The sequence below is a fragment of the Callithrix jacchus genome, chromosome 13, assembly GCF_049354715.1.
Source record: "Callithrix jacchus isolate 240 chromosome 13, calJac240_pri, whole genome shotgun sequence".
NCBI classification, from domain to species: Eukaryota; Metazoa; Chordata; class Mammalia; order Primates; family Cebidae; genus Callithrix; species Callithrix jacchus.
This window is the reverse complement of record NC_133514.1, coordinates 11,648,056-11,674,945: the sequence shown is the minus strand read 5'-3', so window position 1 is coordinate 11,674,945 and position 26,890 is coordinate 11,648,056. Positions and strand designations below refer to the sequence as shown.

Here is a 26,890-nt window from a genome sequence, read left to right as displayed (position 1 = left end):
AGACTAGGCTGGCCAACACAGTGAAACCCTGTCTCTACTAGATGTACAAAAATTAGCCATAAATAGGGCTACACACCTGTAATCCCAGCGACTTGGAGGCTGAGACATAAGAATCACTTCAATACAGGAAGGGGAGGTTGCAGTGAGCTGAGATAGTGGCACTGCACCCCAGTCTAGGGAACGGCACAAGACACCATCTCAAAAAAAGACTAAATGTGAAGGTAACAGGGTAAGGCTTGGTTGGTAAGGACATGCGGGGTGAAGGCCAGGTGTATGAGCCAGGTGCATAGGGTTCAGGGGATTGCTACTGAATAAGGCCAGGAGGTTCATGAGGCATTTGGGTGAATCTAAGTTGGTTAAAAACTGAGGTTGAGATCACGTCAGGAAGCCAGGCAATTGAACAGGCTGGGTGGGTAATGCCAATAAGTTAAGGCCTCCTTGACAGAGCTGCTAGGTGGCTGTCTTCACTGGATGTATCCCCCTGATAAGAGGTTAAAGCTAGGCAGATTAGGTCAGGCTGTTAAGGCCATGCGAGTTAAAAGATTAAGTCCAGCTGGGAATGCCAGGTGAGTAAACTCTCTTACTAGGCTGCTAGTCATGCAGGTTGGTGGGGGCATGAGGTTAAGGCCAGGTGAGGAAGTTCAGGCGGCTCATGCAAGGTGTCTTAAGTCCAAGGGTTGGGGAGCAATAGGAAATCCAGAGAATAGAAGCAGGGGGATACATCCAGAGAAGTACACCTAGGGAGGTAAATCCAGTGGTTTAAGGCCCAGTAGACGAAACCAGAAGGCCAAGGACAATTGCGTTAACCAAGTGTGAAGGCCATGTGGGTCATGTGTGGTTGGTATGACTCGGTGGAAAAGCTAGGTTGCGAATCCAGGTTGTTAAGGCCATGAGGTTAAGGCCCGTAAGGATTAGGCCAGGTGGGGAAGCTAATGGGGTATGTCCAGGGCCGTAAAACAAGGTGGGTAAGACCAGGGATTAACAGCAGTGCAGTAAGTTCTCACAGGCAAGATCACATGGGTCTTGACCAGCGGTCAAGGCCAGAAAATTGAAGCCATGTGGGCAAGAACAGGTGGGATAATGGTGAGTGGGAAGTAATAGGTGGGTAAGGGAAGGAGTTTTAGACCAGGAAATTAAGACTTCTCAGAATGTCCAGGAGATTAATAAAGTGAGATAGATAAACCCCAGATTCCTAGTATCAGGAAGAGGAGATACGATGATGAAGCCAATGAGCTTGCAAAATTCTACTGAGTGCAGTCAGGTTATTAAAACCAGGTGTTGAGATCCAGTGGAATAGAAGAATATTCCCAGGCCAGGAAATCAATGAGAAAAACATCCAGTTGGATTAAGCACAATTCTCCAAGCCAGACAAATGATGACCCAAGGCTAACATTAGGTGGGCAGGAAGTGTGGGGAAGGCGACAAGGAAGGCGAAGGCCGCCAGAATAAAACTAGGTGCTAAACACCAGCTAAGTATGAGGCCAGTAGATGACGTTTTGCTGGCTAAGGCCAAGCAAAGGTGAGTATGTGTGAAGAGGGCAGGTGAGCATGGCCCTAAGGTTAATGAGGTCAGGTGGGGAAGGCCTATTGGGTAAGGTTAGGCAAATGGAGACACTAGGAGTGCTGCCAGGTGAAGATCCCATGAAAGAAAAGCCAAAGGCCAGGACTGGGCATAATGACACCAGGTTAAGGCCAGTGGGGCTGGGATGGTTGAGGAAGGCTAGAAGCTTGAGAGTGATTTTGAAGGTCAACTGGGTAAGCTGGAGAGGCGAGATCAGCTGCGTGATTCGGGTTGGTAAGGATGGGTCATTAACGGCACAAGGGTCAGGGCAGGTGGGTATGCTAGGGGCATGAGGCCAGGAGATTCCTAGTGGATGAGTAAGGCCAGGGGGTTCCTAAAACAGGTGGCTAAAAATCTAAGTTGCCAAAACTGTGAGGTTAAGACTGCTTCAAAAAGCCAAGTGATTGAAAAGTCTGGGTGGCTTAGGCCAGTAAGTTAAGGCCTTCCTGAGTAGAGCTAGGTGGCTAACTCCAGTTGGGTAATGCCAAGACGTTAATACTAGGCTAACTAGGTGAGGAGGTCAAGGCCATGTGAGTTGGAATGAAAGGCTGGGGAGAGGTGGCAAGGCCAGGTTGCTAAGCTGTGTTGGTCGGCCAGATTGGGAAGGTCGTGAGGTTAAGGCCAGGTCGGTAATGCAAGATGTCTAATTATGGGGCTGGGGCATGGAGTTGGGGTAAGACTTCCGGAAAAGGGGCAGGGAGATGATGAAACCAGGGGAGAAAACCTAGGGAGGTAAATCCAGGTCCTTAAGGCTTGTTAGACTAAAAACTAAATAAACGAGTAAGGCATAGGACAATTGGGTAAACCAAGATTGGGGGCCATGTGGGTCACATATGATCAGTAGGACTAATCAAGAAAACTAGTGGGCTAATCCAGGTTGTTAAGGTGATGGGGTTAAGGCCCATAGTGTTAAGCCAGGTGGGAAAGGCTAATGGGGTGTGGCCAAGGTTGTAACATGAGGTGGACAAGACCAGGAAGCAAGGGCAGAAGAGCACAAGCAAGAGCTTCATAAGGCAGGTGGGTCAATGTTAGTGGGTAAAACCAACTGGGTTTTGAAGGGAAATTGAGGCCAGCAAATTACAACCAGGTGAGTAAGAACAGGTAGACATGGCAGGAAGTGATGGCCAGTTGGGTAGGAGCAGGATTTTTAGGCAGAGTCATGAAGACTGGGTGAGAAAGGCCAGGAGGTTAATAAGGCCAGATGGATAATGTCAACTCTTGGAACACATTTTGGAGGATGAGAGGGAACTAGTGTACCTGTGAGGGGGATTAGCTCCTCATCTTCAGCTTCCTCTACTTCTCATGGGGATGCTCCCTGTCTCTGACCATTGGTCTGGGTGAGTATCTGTGAAGTTCTTAGTTCAGCACATGGCCATTTTTTCAAGTTAGTGCCCCTCGTCATGGTCCACTGAAGTAACTTACCTGCATGGGACTAACTTACCTGCATGCTGGACAAACAAAATAGTAGCTGTCAAAGGACAGCGGCCTCTTACTTGTTCAGTGTCAAGGCCATGCCAGACCCGAGGTCCCCCGCAGATCACTGCTCCCCATGACAACCCCATTTCCTAACTCCGTAAGAGGGTCATTTTGCTACTGACTTCTTTCTTCATCATGACCACTTAACAAATGAAGGAACACTTTGTAAACTGCACACAATCAGGGACTGCAGGTAGGAGGCGTCCCCTGCCTTGGGTAGGGAATTGGCTTTACTCATTGGTGGAGACAGGTGGAGCCAAGGCTGCTCCTCATCCCTGTGGCAGCAGAACATGTAGAACATTCAGAAGACCCCTCAGAAATAGATCTGTTTACTCCTAGTGCTGAGTCCTGCTTCAGTGAACCCCAGCAAGTTGGGCCCCATCACAGAGGGACAATGCCCGAGGATGCAGCACACCCACTCACAGCCCAGGCAGGAATACAGTCATACCTGCTGCTGTACTCACGTTTATAAATCCCATTATGTTGTTGCTCACAGCAATCAGTCGCAGCCCTGGAAGGACATCTTATTACTGCCATCTATTAAAAAAAAAAAAAATGCACAAGTGACCACAATTGTCATAACCCTGAAGTTGCATTCCTTGCCCACACAACAGGTGCAAACTCTTAAGAGACTGTGCAGAAAGGAGATGGTGCCCCGCCCACCCTGCCTCCACTGCTCCCCATCCCAGCCATTCCACACCCTGGCCACATGACCCTGTGGTGACTGTGCCTGTGTGCTCAGTTCAGGAGACTCTTTCTCTGGGGATCCACAGGCCCCCAAGGAGGGCATTGATGAGAAAAGGTGTGAAGACAGTCCATTACTCTGGAAGGTCCCTGTATGAAAGGAAAGGTGGGGTCAGCACGCAGGTAGAAGGGTGGCCAGGTTGGAAACAAACGCAGAACACCTCAGTGTGGCCTGTGTGAGCATCCCAGTTCTGCTCACCACTCCCGGCTTCATTCTTCTTGCATTTTCTAATTTGCTGTACACTTTACTTATTCTTTATTGCCTGTATCCCTCACTGAAGTATAAGCTCTGTAAGGGCAGGAATTTTGCAATAAAAGTGCTGAAGCAAGTGCCCTTCAGTCTAGACTAAACAGGCCCAGGAGTGGCAAGGGAGAGGCAAGCAGAGGGCGGAAACAACTTCTCCCTAAACGGCTGCTCCATAAATAATTCAGCCTTGAGAGTCCTCCAGGCCTCATCACAAGTTCTCAGCTAAGCCACTTTGGCAAGAAAGCAGCCAAAGGTGATTGTAAACGAATCAATGTGTTTGAGTTTTAATATGAAATTAACATTCCAGTAAAAAACTACAGATAAGAACAGCAGGTGGGGGGATGTGGCCCCTAGGCAGTAGCTTCCTAGCTGAAATGCAGGTGACGCTCCAGCACAGAAGTGAGAAAACGTCAAGACGGAGGCGAAATAACGGTACGGCAGAGGAGAGGTTTTACTAAGTATAATAATGACGCAAGAATCTGAAAATGAGGCCACAGGACCAGACCATTACAACCAACCTCATTTGTAGATATTTGTTACCAGGCACAGTGAAAACACCTACTAATGGTGAACTGGAGACAAAGCCACACATGGACATGATAGAAATCTGCACATATTACTGGCTACACTGCCTCAGCAATGGACTTGATACGGTTAACACCCACGCTAATGGCAAAGGCAAGTTTTTACCCACTTGCACATCCCAGCTCTGTAACCGGCACCATGATTAACTAGTCAAAGGGCGGAAGCACGGAGACAGGCAGGAATGCTGAAGCTGCCTACTGGCGGCTGCACCAGTTCCACAAGGAAAAAGAAAGACACAAATTCACCACGCTGTCCCCGTGAACATCAATATAAAAAATATTATATGAATAGCTTTTCTGTACATTACCAATAATGTGGTAGATAAATAAATCATTTTCACAGTAGCCATTCAACAAATGCAGAATACCCAGGAATAATTGTAATACTAGAAAACTATGCAAAGCCAAGAGGAAAACTACCCACCTTCACTGAGGGACACATTTAATGACTAGAAGAAACATCCCGCCGGGCGCTGTGGCTCACGCCTGTAATCCCAGCACTTTGGGAGGCCAAGGCGGGTGGATCACGAGGTCAAGAGATCGAAACCATCCTGGCCAATATGGTGAAACCCCGTCTCTACTAAAAATACAAAAATTAGCCGGGCGTTTGGCACGTGCCTGTAGTCCCAGCTACTCAGGAGACTGAGGTGGAAGAATCGCTTGAATCCAGGAGGAAGAGCTTGCAGTGAGCTGAGACTGTGCCACTGTGCTCCAGCCTGGAGACAGAGCAAGACTCCATCTCAAAAAAAAAAAAAAAAAAGGACACATATCCCATGTTATAAAGCAGAAAAAAATACTGCAAATTAAAATGCATAATACATTTTTTAATCAATACATAAGTTTTGGGTGTGATTTTAAGGAGCTGAGAAACAGATTTGGGGGCTGGGTGAAGTGGCTTGCACCTGTAGTCCCAGCACTTTGGGAGGCCAAAGCAGGCAGATCATTCGAGGTCAGGAGTTTGAGAGCAGCCTGACCAACATAGCAAAACCCCATCTCTACTAAAAATACAAAACTTAGCCAGGTGTGGTGCTATACGCCTATAGTTTCAGCTACTCAGGAGGCTGAGGCAGAAGAATTGCTGAAACCAGGGAGCTGGAGGTGGCAGTAAGCGGAGATTGTGCCACTGCCCTCCAGCCTGGGCCACAGAGTGAGATTCCATGTCAAAGAAAGAAGAAACAGATTTGGAGAGCCCTGGAAAGGAGACCGACCAACCCTAAAAATGCAACCGCCTTATCAGAGGGAACCTGATGCCAATGCCTCAGTTGTTTGTACCCCAGTGGAGCCCCAGCCCCCCTTGAGACAGCATTCAGACAGTCTCTGCTTAACCCATTCCTGCAACTCCTATGTAGGCGCTTAAGACACTCCCTCAGACTTCAGAATAACACAGCCCACAGACAAGAAACATCTTTCTTCTATCTGGCCATGGACCCAGGCAGTTCCAGCATGAGGGTCTTGGAGGGGGAGTTTGCTCTGGGGCTCAGCTGTGACAGCCTCAGCCTAAAGTGGCCAGTAGCTCTCTTGGCACCTGAGGAAAGCAGGCCTCAAAGAAATCCCACTCCCGCAAATAAGGTGTGGAGACCTCCAGGATGGCCCAAGTATCCTGCCATCAGAATTCATGGCCTCATTTAAAGCTCTCCCTTTGTGAGAGCTGATCTACTGGTGGGCCGATCTATACTGACTTGCTTCTAACTATGGGGTCTGGCAGAAGTGAGATCAGGTCTCAAGAAATAGACCATGACTCCTGTCTTACTGGTGTATGCTCACATCATCTGAGGAAGCGGCTACCGTAATGTGAATTGCCCTATGGGGGCATCCATGTGGCAAAAGAACTGAAGGAGACTCCAGCCGCATGCTCACTACATACTGAATCCTGCCAGGAAACCTAGGGAGCTCAAAGGTGAAGCCCCACATAGACCAAAGGAACAGAATCAAGGGACCAGAAATAGAGCCACACTTTCAAAGCCATCTAAGTTTGGAGAAAGGTGGCAAAAGCACACAATGGGCAAAGGACAGTCTCTTCATAAGTGGTGTTGGGAAAACTGGACATCCATATGCAGAATGAAATTAGACCCTTATCACACACCACACACAAAAATGGAATCAAAATAGATTCAATACTTAAAAGTAAGACCTGTTTGTGACCAGCTTGGCCAACGTGGGGAAACCCTGTCTCTACTAAAAACACAAAAATTAGGTGGGCATGGTGGCACACATCTGTAATTCTAGCTACTTGGGAGGCTGAGGGAGGACAATCACTTGAACCCAGGAGGCAGAGGGCACTGTAAGCCAAGATCACACCACTGCACTTTAGCCTGGGTGACAGAGCAAGACTCTGTCTCAATAAAACAAAATATCCAACGAGCAATGAAAAAATACCCAGGCAGACAGGAAGTCATGACCAAAAAGCACAACCACAGAAACAGACACACGGGGTCACCAGGAGTAACCCTAACAAATCTATCATTAATATGTCCAAGATATTAAAGCTCAAGGTTGAGAATTTCAACAAAGGAGCTAAAAACCACTAAAGACATCTAAAGAAAGTTCCAGAGGAAAAAATAATAATACATTAACTGTACAGTAAATCCTCACTTAATAGAAACTGTGTCTTTAAGCAAGCCTATAACAAAGGAATCTTAACATATGCTAATTAATATAAACCAGAGTTAAATTCCTCCAGCAGATTTCTGATCACAAAATGTCAGCAAACTTCTAAAGAAAGATTAAAAACATTTTTTTTTTAAGAAAAGTGGCTGGGCACGGTGGCTCACGCCTATAATCCCAGCACTTTGGGAGGCCAAGGCAGATGGATCATAAGGCCAAGAGATCGAGACCATCCTGGTCAACATGGTGAAACCCCATCTCCACTAAAAATACAAAAATTAGCTGGGCATGGTGGCGCGTGCCTGTAATCCCAGCTGCTCAGGAGGCTGAGGCAGGAGAATTGCCTGAACCCAGGAGGCGGAGGCTGTGGTGAGCCGAGATCACGCCATTGCACTCCAGCCTGGGTAACAAGAGCGAAACTCCGTCTCAAAAAAAAAAAAAAAGTGAAGGCAGATTAAAAGCATTTCTAACATTATACATTGAAATAAATGTGAGCTACATATTCATTGAATATTAATAAAAACAAGGCAATTACCAAAATTTTGATAAATGAGTGTGTGATGGCAATTGTAGTGGTGATAGGCTGGGTGTGATCATTCAGGCCTGTAATCCCAGCACTTTGGGAGGCCGAGGTGGGTGGATCACCTGAGGTCAGGAGTTCAAGACCAGCCCTGACCAATATGGTGAAACTCCATCTCTGTTAAAAATACAAAAATTAGCCAGGCATGGTGGTGTACCTATAGTCCCAGCTACTGGGGAGGCTGAGAGAGGAGAATTGCTTGAACACAGGTGGCGGACACTGCAGTGATCTAAGACTGTGCCACTGCACTCCAGCCTGGGTAACAGAGCAAGATTCCATCCCAAAGATTATTTACATAAATATGAAATAAGTATTTATAAAGCCACAGTTGGAGGGAGCACCTCCTACCACACCATCCAGTCACGATCACAAATATGATGACTGGATGCTTTCAAACTACATCGTTTATTGTCATATAATTGTATAATTATGTTTTAGAAATTTTTATTCGATGGTAATTTGTTTTTATTTGTATTCCAACCTGCTTATTTCACTTCAGGGTCTCAGGAGGCCAGAGCCTATTCCAGTGGCTCATGGCACAAGGCGCAAACCTGTCCTGGCCAACACACAATCCCATATCGGGGCGCTCTCACATATGCCCACCCTCACTGAGGCCGTGACCGTAGGCCCACCCATTCACCTTAGGAGAGCAGCGTAGGATGTGGGAGGAAACTTGAGTACCAAAAGAAAACTTGCAGACAAGAGGAGAACGAGCAAACAAAACCCAGACAGTGGCTCGACTGCTGATTTTTCTCATCCATGTTTTAACAAAATTAAGTTATTTGAGGACCTGCTGTACATGAGACAAAGCTGGAGAAAATATTTAGGTTTCAGGAATTCAAGATCAGCCTGGCAACAGAATGAGATGCAGTCTCTCTAAAAATAGTTTAGGCCAGCCACAGTGGCTCATGCCCGAAATTCCAGCACTTTCGGAGGCCAAGGTGGGCAGATCACCTGAGGTCTGGAGTTCAAGACCAGCCTGGCCAACACAGTGTAACCCTGTCTCTACTAAAAAGTACGAAAATTAGCCAGACGTGGTTGCAGGTGCCTGTTATCCCAGCTACTCGAGAGGCTGAGGTAGTAGAATTGCTTGAACCCAGGAGGCGGAGGTTGCAGTGTGCCACTGCATTCCAGCCGGGGTGACAAAGGAAGACTTTGTCTCAAAAAAAAAAAATCTAGGAGGCGCGGTGGGGCTCAAGCCTGTAATCCCAGCACTTTGGGAGACCGAGGCAGGTGGATCACAAGGTCAAGAGATCGAGACCATCCTGGTCAACATGGTGAAACCCTGTCTCTACTAAAAATACAAAAGATTAGCTGGACATGGTGGCATGTGCCTGTAGTCCCAGCTACTCAGGAGGCTGAGGCAGGAGAATTGCCTGAACCCAGGAGGCGGAGGTTGTGGTGATCCGAGATCGTGCCATTGCACTCCAGCCTGGGTAACAAAGAGTGAAACGCTATCTCAAAAAAAAAAGTAAGGTGCACAGAATAATGTAAAAAGCCCTAACAAATATGTAATTCAAATGGAAGAAAAAAAGACTAATGCAGAAGCAATATTCTAATAGAAATAGGCAGATCAATAACCTCTTCATCAAAAGAAACCCTTAAAAATTCTAAAAAAGCAAGCCAGAGATAGGGAGGACATACTTGCAATACATAGACATGACCCAGGTCCAAAATAAGACAAGCCCTACAAATCACCACACAAAGACAAACAGCCCCTGCTTTTAAAAGAAATACGATCTGTTGCCTCCTGGAGGCAACTTGGGGTCTATGAAGTATTGACCAGCTGGTCATGAACCTATCACCGCAAGGCATGAGCCAAACAATCCATTTTTTTTTTTGAGACGGAGTTTCACTCTTGTTACCCAGGCTGGAGTGCAATGGCGCCATCTCAGCTCACTGCAACCTCTGCCTCCTGGGTTCAGGCAATTCTCCTGCCTCAGCCTCCTGAGTAGCTGGGACTACAGGCACGCACCAGCATACCCAGCTAATTTTTTGTATTTTTAGTAGAGACGGGGTTTCACCATGTTGACCAGGATGGTCTCGATCTCTTGACCTCGTGATCCACCCGCCTCGGTCTCCCAAAGTGCTGGGATTACAGGCGTGAGCCACCGCGCCCGGCCTCAACATGCTTAATCACCATGAAAAACAAATTGAAACCCCAATGTAACCAATGCACACCAAATAAAATGGCTAAAAGCTGTTACACAGTGACATGACACAACACGCAGGTAACAAAGGAGCAGGAGAAGGGTCCCGCGTACTGTGTGCTCTGGAAAAGCATTGAGCAGAGAGGGGGACCCCATGGACTCACCGCGTGTCCTACCACCCCACCGTGCCGTGCCACCCTGCTAAACACTCAGTGGTCGCACAAACAGATGTACACCAAAGCCTGTGTGGCAAGGTGTTCACAACTAGCTTGTCATCATTGCTAAAAATGGAAAATAACCAAACTCAACTTTAACAATAGAAGAACAGGCCGGGCACAGTGGCTCATTCCTGTAATCCCAGCACTTTGGGAGGCACCACTGCCCTCCAGCCTGGTGACGGAGTGAGACTCCGTCTCAAACAAGCAAACAAAAAACAGCAGAGCAGATCAAAAATGCCATTCAGTGAGCCAAGCATATCTGTTGTAAGCATGGTTAACTTCTCACAGGCTTGACACTGAGCCGAGAAGCAGAGGGAGGGCACTGCCCAGGATGATCTTGTATGGCTTGTAGCATCGCCTGGGTGGTAGAGACACAAGTGTGCAAGGTTTTTAAAAAATTACTGAACTCGGCCGGGCGCGGTGGCTCAAGCCTGTAATCCCAGCACTTTGGGAGGCCGAGGCGGGTGGATCGCGAGGTCAGGAGATCCAGACCACCCTGGTCAACATGGTGAAACCCCGTCTCTACTAAAGATACAAAAAATTAGCTGGGTATGGTGGCACGTGCCTGTAATCCCAGCTACTCGGGAGGCTGAGGCAGGAGAATTGCCTGAACCCAGGAGGAGGAGGTTGCGGCGAGCCGAGATCGCGCCATTGCACTCCAGCCTGGGAAACAAGAGCGAAACTCTGTCTAAAAAAAAAAAAAAAAAATTACTGAACTCTATACTTCATAGCTGTATATTCTGTAGTATGTGATCATTCACCTTCAGGTTTTATTAGTCATAAGAATCCTTGAGAAAAATGAATGGACAAAAATCCACAAAAGCAGTAATAACCAATTCAAAAATACAATGGAGAATAACTCCCTGATAAGAATCCTTGAGAAAAATAGACAAAAATCCACAAAAGCAGTAATAACCAATTCAAAAATACAATGGAGAATAACTCCCTGATAAGAATCCTTGAGAAAAATAGACAAAAATCCACAAAAGCAGTAATAACCAATTCAAAAATACAATGAAGAATAACTCCCTGAAAACAGCACTTTAAAAATATATATAATAACCTATAAACTTACATGCAAGGTCAACATTTACAAAATGTTATAAATTTCCTGAATATCATTATTTTTAGAACTAAAGAAAAACTGTACACGAATGGACAATCAGATCAGCCTTTGGATAAGAACCATTAAGTCAATTAAAACACAAATGCCTCCTAGGATAATACCTATTTTATAAAAGACCCTAAGTTGTGAACACAGAAGCCACTGCATTCCATTCCTTTCCTACTGAGAGAAATACAAAGGAAAGCCTCCACCGCTGGACCAGCAGATGTGTGAGCAGAGACAGACCCGGGCTCTGCTGCCTGGCTCCCGCCCAACCCTCCCCAACCCTCTGAGTCCTTCCTCCTTCGTGACCCTGTAACTCTACCTCCAAGAAGCCAACAAGAGGACCTGTGATGTCCCCCAGTTCTCCCACTTTCTCTTCTGTCCTGACCAAGAAACACCCAGGACTTTGACTGCTCTGTAAGCTGGGCAGCTCCTTTCTCTTGCAGGCTTGAACCCAAGCTGGGGCATGAATATTCCCAGACACTAATCAAAGATGTTAGAATTTTTACCCAAAATGCGGAAAGAAACTCAAACCAGCCCTGAGCCAAATTCCTGAACCTTTCCTGTAAACTCCATACCATGACACCCTTGATAGGGACATACCTAAGCAGAACATCCTTTTCTCTCAGTGCCTATCCAAGCATAGGCTACACCACCGGATAAGTTCCCCTAATGAACACTTTGGACCAACCACCCTGGAGCTTGGTGCTTCCTTCCTTGGAGTCCCAACAAGTCCCATTTTCACAGAGACTAAGGCTCACTGCAACCTCCACCAATGTGGGAATTCCTCTGCCAACAATTTTAGGGCAACCCCAGCTGGAGGTTCAGCTTGAGGAAATGAGAGCCAAACCCAATTCCAGTATATTCATCACAGAAATGATTAAATAAAGGCAAACAACCTAGATGTCTCTTCAGGCTGCTGTACCAAAGCGCCAAAGCCGTGGTGACTTACAAGCAACATTATTTCTCACCGTTCTGGAGAGAAGTCAGAGATCACCGCCCGCTTTCTGGTTGCTGAGGCTGGCTCCTCGCTAAGTCCTCTGCTCCTCGAGGAGTCCGGCTCCACTAGGCAGAATGAGAACAAACTCAGGCTGGGACTTCCTTTAGGAAAACGTATCTCCCTGTGGCGGCTCTGCCCTCAGGACCTTATCCATCCCTAATAACCTCCCAAAGGCCCCACCTCCTAACACCACCCGTTAGAAGGATAGGGTTTCATTCTGTAAATTACATTCAGTTCACAGTCCATCAACGGGATGGATTAAATGAGGGTACATCCAAATAGCATATCCACACAACCAATGAAAAATAATTTAGAACCTGATACAAACAAACTCTGCCAATTTTGCGACAACAGGGAGGCTCTGAACACCGCCTATGTGACAATAATAATGAATTACTATTGTTAACTGTTTGGAGTGTTTTTTTAAGTTCTCTTTGAGGCTAGGTGCGATGGCTCATGCCTGTAATCCCAGCACTTTGGGATGCCAAGATGGGTGGAGCCTCCTGGGGTCAGGAGAGTGAGACCAGCCTGGCCAACATGGTAAAACTCCGTCTCTACTAAAAATACAAAAATTAGCTGGGCATGGTGGCAGGTGCCTGTAATTCCAGCTACTTTGGAGGCTGAGGCAGGAGAATCACTTAAATCTGGGAGGTGGAGGTTGCCCATGCTGAAGTGCAGTGGAACGATCTCAGTTCACTGCAATCTCTGCCTCCAGCAATTCTCCTGCCTCAGCCTCCCAAATAGTTGGGATTACAAGTGCCCACCACCATGCCCAGCTAATTTTTGTGTTTTTAGTAGATACAGGGTTTTATTGTGTTGGCCAGGCTGGTCTCGAACCCCTGACCTTGAGATCTGCCTGCCTCCCAAAGTGCTGGGATTACAAGAATGAGCCACCGCACCCAGGCTTTTTTTTTCTTTTTCTTTTTCTTTTTGGGGTGGAGTTTTACTCTTGCTGCCGAGGCTGGAGTGTAATGGCAAGATCGAGATTCACTGCAACCTCCTCCTCCTGGGTTCAAGCAATACTCCTGCCTCAACCTCCCAAGTAGCTAGTAGCCGGGATTGCAGGCATGCACCACCACACCCAGCTAATTTTGTATTTTTAGTAGAGATGGGGTTTCTCCATGTTGATCAGGCTGGTCTCAAACTCCCAACCTCAGGCAATCCGCCTGCCTTGGCCTCCCAAAGTGCTGGCATTACAGGCGTGAGCCACATGCCCGGCCTCTCCCAGACTTCTGATGAGCCCTGTTTGGAGCTCCTAATTTCTTCAAAGCTTTGTATCTCCCTCTTTTGAATCTGTCCAAGCTCAGCCAGAGACAGGGACCAGCATCTGCTCTATTACCTCCTTCACCCCTCACTTCCCTGTGAGGAGGGTGTGCCTGGCACTCTTCTTTTCTTTTTCTTTTTTTTATTTGAGTCAGGGTCTGACTCTATCACCTAGGCTGGAGTGCAGTGGTGGGATCTCAACGCACTGTAACCTCTGCTTCCTAGGTTCAAGTGATCTTCCACCTCAGGCTCCAGAGTAACTGGAACTATAGGTGTGTTTCACCACGCCTGGTAATTTTGTAATTTTTGTACAGATGGAGTTTCCCCATGTTGCCCAGGCTGGTCTCAGTCTCCTGGGTTCAAGTGATCTGCCCACCTTGGCCTCAGAAAGTGCTGGGATTACAGGTAAACCACTGCACCCAGCCTGTCACCCTCATTGTACAGAATAAACTGAGGCTCAGGAGAAGTATTTGCCTAGGATCACAGCCTGGACAAGTGGCAGACCCGAGAATTAAACCAAGCCGTGTAGATCCACTCAGAATCCTCTGCCCCACGCAGTCTCCTGCTCTGCTACAAGCCATGTTTGTCCTGATAGGCAAATACTCCTCCAGTGCAAGGGCAAGCAGCCTCCCTGGGAGGATGGAGGACCTTAGGCCTGGGGGCCTCAGAGGCAAGTTGTCTGCACAGCCCTTGCCTGAGAACACCATCAATCCCTCTCCTTCAGAGGGAGCCACAGTCTTTGTTTATCTAGTCTATTTCATTAGATAAATTATTGATAGCAACACACTGTAATAACTTATTTTCTGCATAATTCTTTTCCCTTTACAAAATTTAAATTTCCATTTGAACAAAAACTAAATCACTCAGCCAAGTGTGTGGTTCATGCCTGTAATCTCAGAACTTTGGGAGGCAGAGGTGAGTGGATAACCTGAGGTCAGGAGTTCGAGATCAGCCTGGGCAACATGGTGAAACCCTGTCTCTGCTAAAAATACAAAATTAGCTGGGCGTGGTGGAACATGCCTGTAGCCCCAGCTATTTGGGAGGCCAAGGCAGGAGAATCACTTGAACCCTGGAGTGGAAGTTGCAGTGAGCCGAGATCGTGCCATTGCACTCCAGCCTGGGCAGCAAAAGCAAAACTCCATCTCAAAAAAAAAACACAACTAAGTCACTCAAGGATATGCACTTTGACAGAGTGCATCCTTTTCCCAAATCTGTCCTCCGGGGGCTTCCTGAAGCCCATAGTCCAGAATCAATGCAGGGCAATTATTCTGTCTAAATGGGTGGTGTCTGACCACAGGACCCAGGGTGGCGGTTCTGCTACAGTGGACCATGACCATTTATTCTCCAATAGGATCCTATGACGATCTACGATATGTTCCACGTGGCAGGTTTGGGTCTCAATAAAGGAATGCACAATCTCCTCACCATTCAGACTAACCCGCAAGTTAACGAAAACAGGGGCCCAAGGGAAGCAGTGCTCAAAAAACAAGGACGAAGTAGAGTTTCAAGGATCAAATGTCACTCAAATGATGGCCTGTGATTTCTCTTTTATGCTGCACATTATTTCAAACAAGATGTTTCCATTAATAAATGACAAATTTTCAAAGAAAGCTCTAAAATGAGAATAACCTCCGAAAGTAAATAACTGGTTTTTAAAAAAATCTCGATTATTTTAAAAGTTACACCAGACTGAAGACAGGTATGATTTTATGACTGATCCCCAAACCCCACCATGAAGACAAATTTAGAGATTGAACTCTCACCATAAATATCTCCATCATAATCCTTCTTCCCTACAAAATATGATTTAGGTTCCAGCAACACAGGTGGCATAAAATATTTTAATTCAAACCCTGGTATTTCTAAAAGGCAAAAGAAACATCTGTCCAAAAAACAGAACCATGTAAAATACTCCAAGTCATCGTTACTTTTAATCAGACAACGTAACCTATTATGCGATAGTTGCAAAGATCCGGTGTGCGGCGACTACGCTATGCCGTCATCCTTTACCCGAGGCATTCCGTGAATATACAAATCACTGTTTTAAACAGGGGTCTCAAAGAATCTTGATGATCATACCGAATAAACATGAACAAATATGTACAAAAATTATCCAAATAAACATTTAAACTACCCCCAAATTGTCTGTATTAACTTTTAAAATCCAAGATATGTCCTCCATAGGCTTATATTAAAATAAATGACAGTTCCAATGTTGCTCAATGAAAGAAGCAAACATAATGTGAATATTTTGATGTCAGTGATGGACTAAGGTTTATTATCCTTAATTAATAAAGAGTGGGGCCTGGCGCGGTGCCTGCCACCTGTAATCCCAGCACTTTGGGAGGCCAAGGCGGGTGAATTACCTGAGGTCAGGAGTTTGAGACCAGCATGGCCAACATGCTAAAACCTCATCTGTACTGAAAATACAAAAATTAGCCAAGTGTTGTGGCACACAACTGTAATACCAACAACTTGGGAGACTGAGGAACAAGAATCACTTGAACTTAGGAGATGGAGCTTGCAGTGAGCCAGGATTGCACCACCAGCTTGGACGATAGAGTGAGAATCTATAAAAACTAAACTAAAATAAAAATAAATAAAGAGTGGTTGCAGGCCGGGCGCGGTGGCTCAAGCCTGTAATCCCAGCACTTTGGGAGGCCGAGGCAGGTGGATCACGAGGTCAAGAGATCGAGACCATCCTGGTCAACAAGGTGAAACCCCCATCTCTACTAAAAATACAAAAAATTAGCTGGGCATGGTGGCGTGTGCCTGTAATCCCAGCTACTCAGGAGGCTGAGGCAGGAGAATTGCCTGAACCCAGGAGGCGGAGGTTGCGGTGAGCTGAGATCATGCCATTGCACTCCAGCCTGGTTAACAAGAGCGAAACTCTGTCTCGGAAAAAAAAAAAAAATTGAGATAAGGTCTTGCTCCGCCATCACCTAGGGTATAATAGAGTGATATAATAATGGCTCACTGCAGCTTCAAACTCCTGAGGTAAAGCAATCCTCTCACCTCAGCCTCCAGAGTAGCTGGGACTACATACAGGTGTGTGCCAGCATGCCTGGCTAATATATTCTTGTTAATTTTTAGAGAGATGGGGGTCTCCCTGTGCTGCCAGCTAGCCTCAAACTCCTGGGCTCAAGGCATCCTACCGCTTCAGCCTCCCACGGTGTTGGGATTATAGACACGAACCACCACACTCAACCTGTCATCAAATTCAATTTTGAAAACAAAACATGCAAATGGACACTCCTACAATCTGATGAAATCTGGCACAAACTTTTTGGTTATCTGGCAGTATGTCTCAAAGACATAATACGTGTATGGGCATGTATGTCTACGTATATACGTAGCACAATTACGCCTCCAGGAATTCATCCTAAGAATCATCATGATCGTACACAGCTGAGAAAACTAAACTGTATGCCGGGCGCAGTGGCTCTCGCCTATAATCCCAGCACTTTGGGAGCCTGAGGAGGGTAAATCACAAGGTCAACAGATCGAGACCATCCTGGTCAACAAGGTGAAACCCCCGTCTCTACTAAAAATACAAAAAAAATTAGCTGGGCATGGTGATGCGCGCCTGTAGTCCCAGCTACTCGGGAGGCTGAGGCAGGAGAATTGCTTGAACCCAGAAGGCAGAGGTTGCAGTGAGCTGAGATCGTGCCATTGCACTCCAGTCTGGGTAACAACAGCGAAACTCTGTCTCACAAAAAAAAAAAAAAAAAGAAAACTAAACTGTAAGCCACTGGAATGTCCAGCCACAAGAAAGTGGACAACAACCTTGTGCACACCCACGCAGCAGACAGGGCAGACATTCTCCTAACTCCACTACCTGATTGGCCAAATTAACTGACATTCTCCACTCTCCTATGAAACACTGGTGGTTGACAGGACTCTTGGATAATCAGTACATCTGTGTGAAAGATTCAACACCATGCTGCCTAAGTCTCAGCCCCTTTCATTCTAAACACCCACTTATGCCAGTCGTATTTGTCATTAAAAGCCTGGAGGCCAGGTGTGGGGGCTTACACCTGTAATCCCAGCACTTTGGGAGGCCAAGGCAGGTGGATCAACAAGGTTAGGAAATCACAACCATCCTAACTAACATGGTGAAACCTCATCTCTATGAAAAGTACAAAAAATTAGCCAGGTGTGGTGGCATGTGCCTGTAATCCCAGCTACTTGGGAGGCTTAGGCAGGAGAATCACTGTAATCTGGGAGGCAGAGGTTACAGTGAGCAGAGATCACACCAATGCACTCCAGCCTGGGTGACAGATTGAGTCTCCATCTCACATAATAATAATAATAATAATAATAATAATAATACCAGGAATAGGCTGGGTGGGGTGGCTCATGCCTGTAACCCCAGCACTTTGGGAGGCTGAGGTGGGTGGATTACTTGAGGTCGGGAGGTTGAGATCAGCTGCCTAACATGGAGAAACTCAGTCTCTACTAAAAAGAAAAAAACAAAAATTAGCTGAGTGTGGTGGCATAAGCTGGTAATTCCAGTACTTGGGAGGCTGAGGCCCAAGAATCACTTGAACCCAGAAATCAGGGTTTGCAGTGAGCTGAGATTGTGTCGCTGCACTCCAGGCTGGATGACAGAGTGAGACCCTGTCTCCAATATATACATACATACATACATACATACCAAGTGTGAAGAGCCTTTTAAAACAGATATACCTGAGTCTGGGTAAAGTGGCTCATGCCTGTAATCCCAGCACTTTGGGAGGCCGAGGCAGGTGGTTCACTTGAGGTCAGGAGTTTGAGACCAGCCTGGTCAACATGGTGAAAACCAGTCTCTACTAGAAATACATAAATCAGCCAGGCATGGTGGTACATGCCTATAGTCCCATCTACTTGGGAAACCGAGGCAGGAGATTTGCTTGAACCCTGGAGGCAGAAGTTGCAGTGAGCTGAGATCATGCCACTGCACTCCAGCCTTGACAACAGAGCAAGACTCCATATATTTTTTTTAAAAGTTTGGACATTTTTCTTTCTTTAAAAATAAAGATGAGGGTCTTGCTTTGTCGACCAGGCTGTGTCCAACTTCTCACCTCAAATGATCCTCCTGTCAGCCTCCCAAAGTGTTGGGATTACAGGTATGAGCCACCACACCTGGCCTAGCCTGGAAACATTTGCACCTGATCTAGGAGGCTCTGTTAAGTGTCTTTAAAGTTCTTTTGCATTCTGAGCCAGGTGCTGTGGCTCATGCCAGTAATCTCAGCACTTTAGGAAGCCAAGGGAGACAGCTCACCTAAGGTCAAGAGTTTGAGACCAGCCTAGCCAACATGATGAAACCCTCATCTCTATTAAAAACACAAAAATTAGCCAGGTGTGGTACTGTGCATCTGTAATCCAAGCTACTCAGGAGGCTGAGGCAGGAGAATCACTTGAACACAGGAGGCAGAGATTGTGCTGTGAGCTGAGATCTCACCATTGCACTCCAGCCTGGGCAACAAGAACAAAACTCCGTCTCAAAAAAAAAATGTCTTTTATGTTCTGTCTTTTTTTTTTTTTTTTTTTTTTTGAGACGGAGTTTTGCTCTTGTTACCCAGACTGGAGTGCAATGGCGCGATCTCGGCTCACCGCTACCTCTGCCTTCTGGGTTCAAGCAATTCTCCTGCCTCAGCCTCCCGAGTAGCTGGGACTACAGGCGTGCACCACCATACCCAGGTAATTTTTGTATTTTTAGTTGAGACGGAGTTTCACCTTGTTGACCAGGATGGTCTCGATCTCTTGACCTCGTGATCCACCCGCCTTGGCCTCCCAAAGTGCTGGGATTATAGGCGTGAGCCACCACGCCCAGCCCAGCTAATTTTTATTCTGTATTTTAGTAGCTACAGGGTTTCACCATATTGGCCAGGATGGTCTCAATCTCCTGACCTCATGATCTGCCTGCCTCTCCCTCCCAAAGGGCTGGGATTAAACACGTGAGCCACAGTGCCCAGCCAGATTATTTTCATAATCAGAGGAATCTTTCCAGCTCTTCTTGAGGAAATGCTACTAAATGCATAATCAAAAAATGATTGCTGACGGAAAAGGCCTTTGGTGCTACATGAGCACATGGAGGTCGCTCAGTGAGACAGAAACTCAGTTTCTGTGAAGAATGACTGCAGTGACACAGAATAAACCTAGGAATGACTGAATTTCCTCTGCACAGCACCCCTGTCACCCAGGGATGGTGGGACACCAGAAGACACAGCAGGGAGGAGGGGGGCAGGGGAGAGCTGGGGGAAAGCTCTGGAAAGGTCAGAGCCCTGACTGATCCCATTCAGATTTCTGACTTCTTTCTGCGCATCCTCTGTCAGAGCTGCTCACACTGTCTCCTTTTCTCAGACCCTAGGTCTTAAGTGACACATTGTTACTGAACCAGAGACCAGGGTGCACAGGACAAGCACCTGTGTTAAAAGGTGCTGTATCCTAGAACCACAGGGGACTCACAGTGGTTTCACTCCATCAGGTAAATTCTTTTTGGATGGTGTAAATACAGGATTTGATGGAAAGAGTCCTAAGTTCTTTTTTTTTTTTTTTTTTTTTTTGAGACAGTCTTACTCTGTCGCCAGGCACCAGGCTGGAGTGCAGTGGCACAATCTCGGCTCACTGCAACCTCTGCCTCCCTGGTTCAAGCAATTCTCCTGCCTCAGCCTCCTGAGTAGCTGGGACTACAGGCACACACCACCACACCCAGCTAATTTTTGTATTTTTAGTAGAGATGGGGTTTCACCATGTTGGCCAGGATGATCTCAATCTCTTGACCTCGTGATCCACCTGCCTCAGCCTCCCAAAGTGCTAGGATTACAGGCTTGAGCCACCACACCCAGCCATGTTCAAATGTTCATAGGAAGACATAGATACAACAATTTATTTACTTTTTGGCATATGGTCTCCCTCCGTTGCCCAGACTGGAGTGCAGTGGCGCAATCACGGCTCACTTCAACCTCCATCTTCCAGGTTTAAGTGACCCTCCCACCTTAGCTTCCTGAGTAGCTGTGACTACAAATACTATCACCACACATGGCTAATTTTGTGTGTGAGTGTGTATAGATGGTGTCTCCCTATGTTGCCCAGGCGGATCTCAAACTCCTGGACTCAAATGATCTTCCTGCTTGGGTCTCCCCAGATGCTAGAATTGCAGGTGTGCGCCACCCTGTCCAGCTCTGAATTCTTGAAATTATCTGTAGCACTTGTGAATAGAGTTTGTGAACTCTACATGAACCTTAAAGTCATCGGCACCCACTTGACAACATTGTAGCAGAGTTAGGCTTTGGCAGGGGTCACAACCAGACAGTAAATACTCACTAAACAATGACTTTTCAGGGCCCTGTGCTATATACAATGATGCAGATTTCATAGCAGTTGTCACTATCCCACTAACTAGGGTCATTTGAATAGAAGGTGCCTGGGGTGAGAGGTCATCAGCTCCAATATCTAATCCAGACAATGCCTACCCCAGCCCATCGGCACCAACCCCACAGGCACTCCAAGCCCTAGTTGCCATTGTCTTTGAGCCACACTTGAAAAATCTACTCCCAATAAAGAATAGCAGAAAGCTAAACTGCAAACCAAGCTACATATCAATTGCAAATGTAAATGTTCTAATTGTCTGACAAGAAAAAATACAATGTAAATAATAGCAGGAATGGGCCAGGGGTGGTGGCTTTTGCCTGTAACCCTAACTCTTTGGGAGGTTGAGGTAGGCGGATCACTTGAGGACAGGAGGTTCAGACTTGCCCGGCTAAAATGGTGAAATCCGGTCTCTACTAAAAAAAAAAAAAATACAAAAATTAGCTGGGCGTGGTGGCCTGGGCTTTATTCCCAGTTACTCGGGAGGCTGAGGCTGGATAATGACTTCAACGCAGGAAGCAGAGGTTGCAGTGAGCCGAGATTTTGTCTCTGCACTCCAGCCCGGGTGACAGCCCGGCCTTATGTTCTGTCTTTATTCATCCATTGTTTAGAAATCAAAACCAGATATTACAGGGATGGTTTAGACAAGAAACTGGAATAAGTGGACCCTCTCTCCAAGAATAGGCTTTATGCCTGTAGCCAAAAGATTGCAAAGTGAGATGGGGCGAGGTGGCTCGCACCTTTTATTGCAGCACTTTTGGAGGCTGAGGCGGGCGGATCACTTGAGTCCAGCAATTCGAGACCAGCCTGGACAACATGGCAAAACCTTGTCTCTATAAAATTTACAACAACAACAAAAAATGTAGCTGTAGTCCCATCTAGGAGGGAGCCTGAGATGGGAGGGTTATTGCAGCCCAGGAGATTGAGGATGCATTCACTCGAGACCATGCCACTGCACTTCATGCACTCCAGCCTGAGTGACAGAGACTCTATCTCAAAAGAAAAAAAAAAACAAAAGATTGCAAAGTGAATATAGTGTTGTTTAAATTTAAAGTGTTTATACATAGATTTTATTATTTTCCACATTATCTCACTTCTTCAATAACTAAACATCTACTGTTCCCTAACATATAAAATAAACATATACAGCTTCTAAAAACATGGTGCGAGGCCAGGCACGTTGGCTCACACCTGGAATCCCAGCACTTTGGGAGGCCACAGTGGCAGGATTAAGTGAGCCCAAGAGTTTGAGGCCAGCCTAGGTGACATAGGGAGATTCTGTCTCTACAAAACAATTTTGAGGAAATTAGCTGATCATGGCGGCATGCACCTGTGGTCCCAGCTAATTGGGAGGCTGAAGTGGGAGGATCACTTGAACCCAGGAGCTTGAGGCTGCACTGAGCTATGAGGCTGGGCCCAGTGGCTCATACCTGTAATCCCAGCGCTCTGGAATGCCAAGGTGGGCAAATCACCTGAGGTCAGGAGTTCAAGACCAGCCTGGCTAACATGGTGAAACCACATATCTACTAAAAACACAAAAATAAGCTGGGCGTAATGGTAGGTGCCTGTAGTCCCACTACTCCAGAGGCTGAGGCGGAAGAATGGCTTGAACCTCTGACAGAGGTTGCAGTGAGCCCAGATTGTGCCCAGTGCCCTGCAGTGTGGGCAACAGAGCAAGACTCCATCTCAAATGTACCCCAGAACTTTAAGTATAATAATAAAAAATAAATAAAATGAAAATTAAAGATAAAAATATAAAAAAGGATGAATAAAAAAATGAAGCACAGTAGAAGAAAATGGACTGATATGCTAAAATACTGCTAATACAATTAAGTGAAAAGGCAGGTTAGAACAAAATGAGCAGCACATTCACCTTTTAGTAAAGTATGCCTTGTTACATATGACTAAACAGAAATCCAACAGGAGTCTATACAAAATCCTAACAATTCCCCCCAGACAGGAACTAACAGATCATTTTATTTTCTTCCTTCTGTTTTCCTTGGGTTTTCCAAATCTTCTAAAACTAAGATTACTTTTATTTCTTCCTTTTTAAAAAAAACAGAGTCTCACTCACTGTCACCCAGGCTGGAGGTCAGTGGTGAGGTCTCAGCTCACTGCAATCACTTCCTCCAAGGTTCAAGTGATTCTCCTGCCTCAACCTTTCAAGTAGCTGGGATTACAGACATGAGCCACCACCCACAGCTAATTTTTATAATTTTTGTAGAGATGAAATTTCACCATGTTGGCCAGGCTGGTCTTGAACTTCTGGCCTGAATTCATCTGCTGGCCTCAGCTCCCCAAAGTGCTAGGATTACAGGCATGAGCGACTGCATCTGGCCTAAGATTATTTTTATAATCAGAAGAAATATTACTTCATTTTTTCTTAGTCTCTCTAACTTTTCATGTGGAAGTGCTCCTAAATTGATAATCAAAAACATGATTGTGACAGAAGAGGCTTTTGGTGCTACATGAGCACTTGGAGGTCACTCAGTGAGATAGAAACTCAGTTTCTGTGGAGAATGGACTGCAGTGACACAGAATAAACCTGGGAATGACTGAATTTCCTCTGCAGGGTAAACCATGGGGGAGTGCACAGCACCCCTGTCACCCAAGGGTGGGGGGACACCAGGAGGCACCCCAGGGAGGAGGAGGGCAGGTCAGAGCTGGGGGAAAGCTCTGGAAAGGTCACAGCCTGGATTGATCCTGTACAGATTTCTGACTTCTTTCTGCTCATCCTCTATCAGAGATGCTCACACTGTCTTCTTTTCTAAGACACTAGGGCTTAAGTGACATATTGTTATTGAATCAGAGACCAGGGTGCACAGGACAAGCACCTGTGTTAAAAGGTGCTGCTGTCCTAGAACCACAGGGGACTCACAGTGGTTTCACTCCATCAGGTAAATTCTTTTTGGATGGTATAAATACAGGATTTGATGGAAAGGGTCCTAAGTTCAAATTTTCATAGGAAGACATAGATAAAACAGTTTATTTACTTTTTGACATACTGTTGTATCGGACCAAGCATAGAAAGTCAACACCAAGACAAAAGTATGCCAAATTGCAGGGTTTATTGCCGGCAACCACGGAGGACTCACGTCTCTCCAACCCGTGGCAGAGAAAGAAGGGTGACAAGACCTTTTCATACCTGAAAAACCACCTTGGGAGTGGGGGTGAGGAGTGGGGATGGGGATGAAAATCTTCAGACATTTTGGGGGCTGTAAATCACCTCCTGGGCAGAGAGGAGGATGAGGGGACTCCAGACATCCCAAGGGCCAGGGGACTTTTGTCATTCCAATTGCCACTTAAGTGGTTTACAGAAGTCAAGATAAACATTAGTTTATACATTATTTGGGCAGGTGTGGGGTCCACAGATTTTTTAGTTGCTTGGCGCCAGGATGGAATTATCTGGGGGTGCTTACTCTGGTCATTACTGGTAAACAAAGGCCAGCAATTCTGGCAGTTACAGATAAGAGAAGGTATGCAGCTTTACCTCTCTGCATTCTGCGAAGTAAACTAGCAGTTTACAGAAGCCAAGGTTAGCAGTCATTGTGAGGAGGACGGAAACAGTTCTGTCATTTTATAAAATGGCATTGTACAGGTTCTAACTCTAGGCCAGCTATATCACAATAGGATCTCCCTCTGTTGCCCAGACTAGAGTGCAGTGGCATCATCAGGACTCACTGCAATGCTGACCCCCCCAGGTTTAAGTGATCCTCCCACCTCAGCTTCCTGAGTAGCTGGGACTGTAGGTGCTGTCACCACACCTGGCTAATTTATTTATTTATTTATTTTGGGGAGATGAAGTCTCCCTATGTTGCCAAGGCTGGTCTGGAGCTCCAGGATTCAAAAGATCTTCCTGCCTGGGTCTCCCAAAATGCTGGAATTGCAGGTATGAGCCACCAAGCCTAGCCTTGAATTCTTAAAATTATCTGTAGATCTGTAGCATATGTGAATAGAGTTTATGAACTTTAAAGCCATAATTGGCATTCTCCTGAGAACATTGTAGCGGAGTTAGGCTTCTGCAGGAATCTCAGCCAGCCAGTAAACATCCACTAAACAATGACTATTTTCAGGGCCCCAGGCTGTATACAAAGATACAGATTCCCTAGTAGTTGTCAATATCCCATTAACTATGATCATTTGAATAGAAGGTGCCTGGGCGTGAGGGGTCATCAATTCCAGTATTTGATTCAGACAATACAGACCCCCAGGCCATCGGGCCCCAACTCCATTTGCATTGTAAGCTATTGTTGCCAATTCTCTCTGAGAAACACTTTAGAAGCATAATTGCTGGTTAAAAAAAAAAAAAAGAGCAGAAAGCTACACCACAAGTAAAACTAAATATCGATTCCAAATGTAAATTATTTGACAATAAAAAAATACAATTTAAATAATGGCAGGAATGGGCTGGGCAGGGTGGCTCATGCCTGTAGCCCCAGGACTTTGGGAGGCTGAGATGGGTGGATTACTCGAGATCAGGAGGTTGAGGCCAGCCTGGCTAACATGGTGAAACCCAGTCTCTACTGAAAAAAATACAAAAATTACTGAAGCGTGCCTGTAATCCCAGTTACTCAGAAGGCTGAGGCCCTAGGGTCACTTGAACCCAGAAAGCGGAGTTTGCAGTAAGCTGTGATTGTGCCACTGCACCCCAGCCTGGCCCACAGAGTGGCACCCTGTCTCCAATAAATAAATAAATAATGCCAAGAGTGAAGAGCTTTGAAAAACAGATACATGTGAGGGTGGGCCAGGTGGCTTGTGCCTGTAATCCCAGCACTTTGGGAGGCCAGGGTGGGTGGTTAAGCTGATGTCAGAAATTTGACCCCAGCCTGGCCAACATGGTGAAACCCCATCTCTACTAAAAACACAAAAATTGCCTGGCAGGGGAGATACCATGGTCATGAAGGTAATTTTCCCAGGGTGAGGCTCACCCATTGCACTCTGGATGTGCTGACCCTTGTGATTTCCTCAAACGTGGGAAACTGAACTGCAAAATGTATGGTAGTGGGGGACTGCATTTGCGCTTTCCCCTGATAAAAAATGAAAATAAATAAATTAGCCAGGTGTGGTTGTACACGCCTGTGGTTCCAGCTACTTGGGAGGCTGAGTGAGGAGATTTGTTTCAACCCAGAGGCAGAAGTTACAGTGAGCTGAGATCATGCCACTTCACTCCAGCCTGAGCGACAGAGCAAGACTCCATAAAAAAAAAAAAAAAGCCTGGAAATTTTTCTTTCTTTAGAAATGAAGATGGGGATCTTGTTTTGTTGACCAGGCTGGTGTCAACTCCTCACCTCAAGTGATCCTCCCGTCAGCCTCTCAAAGTGTTGGGATTACAGCTACCTGGCCTAGCCTGGAAACATTTGCACCTGATCTAGGAGGTTGTGTTAAGTGTCTTTAAAGTTCTTTTACATTCTGAGCCAAGTGCTGTGGCTCACGCCAGTAATCCCCATACTTTGGAAAGTCAAGGGAGGCAGATTACCTAAAGTTAAGAGTTTGAGACCAGCCTAGCCGACATGGTGAAATGCTGTTTCTACCAAAAATACAAAAACTAGCCAGTCATGGTGGTGTGCATCTGTAATCCCAGCTCTTCAGGAGGCTGAGGCAGGAGAATTCCCTGAACTCAGGAGGCAGAGGTTGTGCGGTGAGTAGGTATCTCTCACCATTGCACTCCAGCCTGGGGGACAAGAGCAAAACTCTGTACCAAAAACAAAGGCCTTTTATGCTCTGTCTTTATTCATCCAATCTATAGAAATAAAAACTGGAATAAGTGGACCCTCTCTCCAAGAATGGGCTTTACACATGTAGCCAAAGATTGCAAAGTGAGACAGGGCAGTGTGGCTCACCGCTGTAGTCCCATCTAGTAGGGAGGCTGAGATGGGAGGATCATTCCTGCCCAGGAGGTTGATGATGCGTTCACCTGAGACTGCACCACTGTACTTCATGCACTCCAGCCTGAACACCGCCACGGTAAGACTCTATCTCAAAAAAAAGATTGCAAAGTGAAT

General features: G+C 46.2%; 1 non-coding gene and 1 pseudogene across 2 annotated transcripts in view; both read left to right on the top strand.

Annotated features, from left to right (window-relative positions):
- The window catches only part of LOC100386904 (keratin, type I cytoskeletal 18 pseudogene), a 67,102-nt pseudogene that overhangs the window by 28,995 nt on the left and 11,217 nt on the right, over positions 1-26,890 (top strand). The window lies entirely within an intron of this gene.
- On the top strand, positions 25,755-25,918 carry LOC118147104 (U1 spliceosomal RNA). The gene has a single exon (XR_004733267.1). It is a non-coding gene; the product is annotated as a U1 spliceosomal RNA (small nuclear RNA).